The 4470-nt window shown below is 34.1% G+C and overlaps 1 long non-coding RNA gene across 1 annotated transcript; it reads left to right on the top strand.

Moving 5' to 3' along the window:
* The first annotated feature begins 2937 nt into the window (after nt 1–2937).
* LOC134256792 (uncharacterized) lies at nt 2938–4000 on the top strand. Its single transcript, XR_009989792.1, has 3 exons — nt 2938–3294; nt 3655–3751; nt 3949–4000. It is a non-coding gene; the product is annotated as an uncharacterized LOC134256792 (long non-coding RNA).
* The last annotated feature ends 470 nt before the right edge of the window (nt 4001–4470 follow it).

The raw sequence follows: 4470 nt of genomic DNA, 5'->3' as shown, positions 1-4470 counted from the left end.
TGTGTAAAATGTAAGAGGAGTTTAGGGAAGAAAAGTGTGACAGACGGACGGACGGACGGACGGACGGACGGACGGACGGACATGAGTAACAACAATATACCCGAACTTTCTTTAGAAAGTGCGGGTATAAAAATGTAATTTCTAAGAAAGTGTTCTTCTGCCAAGAACATATATACCAGGAGATGAATTATGCTAAAGCAAATCTTTTGTAACATTCAATGGAGAAAAGATATAATAATAAACTAAGGTTTTAAAAGGTTTCATACATGTATATGTAAATCAACACCGTGGAATCACTTCCATATCCGACTTTTGTAGACATTACAATGATAACTATTCTGAAGGTTTCTCCATTCGATGAATATATTCCAGGATAAATTTTTCTTCGTCCGTTTGCAAAGCATTCGACAACTGAACATCTACTGTTTCTTTATCTTTTATTGTGATGAAATTATGAAACATTAAATCATCCATTATTATTTTAACGTTTCCTGTTATCGTGAATTTTCCCAAGACTTTCTCTGCATGTTTTAAAACCGAAAGCCTTTTATTTTCCAAAGTGTAGAATTTATTTTCATACTCCATTACATTCAGTTCATGGCTGCGCATTCCGGAAGTGAATACTTCAATTAATTCTTTTGTTATTGATCTTTCTTTGAACATACTGGTTATAGGATTTTTAGTGTAATAGATATTTGACAGAGAGACATTCACCCTTTTCTTTCTTTGTAGGTAAACCATTCAGTGTAATAAAGCTCTTCCATTTGTAACCACTTATTCCGTGTAAAGGTTTCACAGAATCATGAAGTTGATAAACTGAAATGTTCGTAGGTCTTGGAATAATTGTACCGGAAATTTGTACACTGCCAAAAAGTCTATAAAGCATTTGTAACAATAACAATTCCAGTACTTCTTTCGAATAAAATTTTTCTTTGTACTTAAACACCTGCATAGACATGGTGCTGAATGATGTAGTATTGACGCAATTATCTAACTACTTTCCTAAAAACTTTCCCTCAACTGATGATAAATAACTATTACCGGCAAATCTTATATCTAATGGATTCAAAATGATAGGTGCCCCAAAACTTTTGGCAAGGGAAGGTTGTACTTTTCCTTGAAGTGAAACAGATTATACAGGGTATTCAATGGAACTATGGGTGTCGCATATTGACACGTCAGTTTTTGTAAAAGTATTACTTTCTAGGGAACAAATGTTTGTGCCCAAATTTTTATGCCTAAAGCTAGTAATCTTTTCAGACGTATTACTTTCTCGCAGTGAACTACGCACAGTTCTACTTTTTGGCAACGAATCTTGTGGAGTTTTCCTGTAGTTTACAGCGCTTCTTGGTCGTTTTACTCTGGTTTCCGAGCTTGATTGTGTTACTCTGGTTTCCGAGCTTGGTTTTAATACTCTGGTTTCCGAGCTTGGTTGTATTACTATGGTTTCCAAGCCTGGTCGTATTACTCTGGTTGCTGCGTTTAAACTGCCGCTGGATTGTTCTTTCTGTGTGTAATTTTGCTTCAAAACACCAGACGAGACTCGTTTAACTTCATTTGACTTTTCCGATGACAAATATTTTTTCGAGTCCTTATAACCATACTTTGAATGTAAAATAGGGTGATCATCAAAAGATGCCATAGCTGAGGATGTTGTAGAGATATCTTGAGAATGAGAGGCTGCCATTGCAATCTTTGTCTTTGGCATAGATTTATGTTTAACACTTAAAGTGTTTTCAACAGGGAATGAATATTTAGCAGGCTCCTGGTAGGACAGACTCTTAGAGTCAGAAAAGGGACTTGGTATGATAAAGGAATCGGATAACAAGGTGCATTTCTTTTCATTCTGTCCTCTGTAGTCATTACTAGGTAAAGTTTCAGCTGAAGGAAGTAATCTCTTTTTGGGAGTATCTGATTCACACAAAAATTGAACTTCCGAGGGGTCTCTTGTCGTTGAGGGTTCTAATGAAACACATCCCCGAGCAGAAAATACATATGCTTCAACTCCTTGATATCCTTGCGCAAACCTGCTGTCAATATTTAATTTCTTTTCCAACTTCATCCAGTAGTATCCCCCAGCAAATCCACCTTGACTAATTCTGATTGTGGATTGAATGCTCAAACCGAGAAAATTTGACCCCTCGAAAATATGTGATTTTACAGTATAACGCACTACAACAAGTTCAAGCTAACTTTTCTGTGTGTCAATTACCTAACGGTTGCTAATAAAAGTATGTATTTTTTTATAACATGAGACCTGGTGACCCATTTTTTAAACTGCTTTAATATTAGGGAGAAAAAGAAAGTAAAAATGTAGTATATGAAGAAGGATTTACGAGAAATCGTATTGGACTAAATAACATGTTAATATCAAAAGAGGGCAGCTAATGTCCTCCAGTAATAAATATAACAATTTAAATTTTTGCTGTAAAATCATGGTGGTTTCTTTTTCATTTTGAGTGATTCATAACTATTGTTTTTTTTAATCTTTCGGTTTTTTCAATTAATATTGAAGACCAGAAGTGTCTTTCAACTACTAAGAATAATCAAACGAAAGATAACAATATCGTATTGCAATAGAAATGGAACAAGTTCTTACAAATCAAGAGGAAAAAAAAGGTTTTTTGAGGAAAGCAAACTTTTACAGCTGGTTCAAACGATAACATTGAAATTAAAATATATCACTTATTTACATGTGTGTTATCTCTAAGTCTACTACTACGCACTGCACTGTTATCTGTTGATCGTGCTGCATGAATTGATTTATCAATGAACATTTCCCGAAAACCTGGATTACATAAGTTTAAACTGGTTACCATGCAGTCGATTGGATGTTTAAAATAGATTTGGAAAAACTAACGGTTTAAAAATAGGACTTGTATTGTAATATATATAGAAATATGAGTTTGTCTACAACTTACAACAGTAACATTAATCAAAATGCCTTTAAAGGAGTTGCAACCCTCAGAAATATATTTCAGTCAGCGCACAATTGCAAGCTGTTTTAGAGAAGAATCCACACATGCAAAGAAATCAATCGGAGAAACTTTAGACGATTTAGTAGTGGGACGCTGTAAAATAGAAGATATTCCAAAAATCAGTGTGGTCAAGAAAAATGGAGTTTGGGTGTCAGCAGACAATAGGCGACTATGGATCTTAAGACAACTAGAAGCTTTAGGAATGTGTGAAAGAACACAAGTGAAAGTAAAAAAATATCTTGGTCCAGGCAAATATGTAACTGAAAAAGAAGTACAGATTCGCGGGAACCCTGGAGGAGTGATATATACAAATATAGTAAGTATCAAGTGCTGAAAGTTTTAAATCCTGTATTTTCAAAATGTAGTGTAATTTTATTGACAGAAGATAACTGTATCAAGTGATTGATGTAACAACTGCAATACAGTATTTAATATTTTTTTGCTTTATCGTGCCCAAAATTTTATTCTACTTACAACCTTTACTTAATAAATTCTTTGCACGTTCTTTATAATTAGCAGTAGTGACGTACACAATTTTAACATTTGCTAAAAAGAGTTTCTTTAAAAATCTTGTTTTTTACCATATGCTTAAAATATTTAATTTTAATGACATAAAAATTTACGTAATCATTAACCCAAATCGATTCAATTATTATGAATTCTTGTATTATTGTAGTCTCAGATTGTTCATGAATGTTTAGAGGAACTGCTAGGAGGTCTGTCACAGATGCATTTAAACGCAAACTAAACGTAACACATGGGAATATATACATGTAAGTACTTCTTTTGAATGAAATAATCTTTTAAAAATTGTTCTAGTATCACATTCATTAGAACCCAACGCCCTCAGAGAGACACTTCGATAGATCAGAAGAGAGAAAGAGAGAGAGACAAAGAGAGACAGAGGCAGAGAGATAGTATTCTGATTCTGATGTTATTGTGATTTTAATTTGTGAATTTCATTTTACAGGTATTCTGTCATGACCTTAGGAAGATAAAAAGATAAACTGGATAGAGAGAGAGAGACATGCTGAACTTGTTTTCATCGTTCTGGTTTATATTCTGTGAATATTATATATTTTGATGTTATATGTTTTTGTTATATTAAAATGACAGATAAAAATATGAGTTTATTTATCGATTTTTTCCATATAGTTAACCTTTGATTCTACCTGCAAAATGTAACAAACCAGACTTTGTATTATACGTAAACGCTTTGGTGTGATCTTCTAGAAAGGCATGGAAATAAGTAACCTTCTAAATGACTATTTATTGATTGATTGATTGTATACTGTTTAACGTCCCTCTCCAGAATATTTCACTGATATGGAGACATCACCATTGCCGGTGAAGGGCTGCAAATTTAGGCTTATGCTTGGCACTTACGACCTTTGAGCAGGGAGGGATCTTTATCGTGTCACACCTGCTGTGACACGGGGCCTCGGTTTATACGGTCTCATCCAAAGGACCGCCCCATTTAGTCGACTTTTAC

Source organism: Saccostrea cucullata, unplaced genomic scaffold, assembly GCF_032062105.1.
Source record: "Saccostrea cucullata isolate Sc308-1 unplaced genomic scaffold, CSIRO_AGI_Scuc_v1 ctg12577, whole genome shotgun sequence".
Classification (NCBI taxonomy): domain Eukaryota; kingdom Metazoa; phylum Mollusca; class Bivalvia; order Ostreida; family Ostreidae; genus Saccostrea; species Saccostrea cuccullata.
The sequence above is the reverse complement of the archived record's forward strand: the minus strand, read 5'-3'. Positions and strand labels throughout refer to the sequence as shown.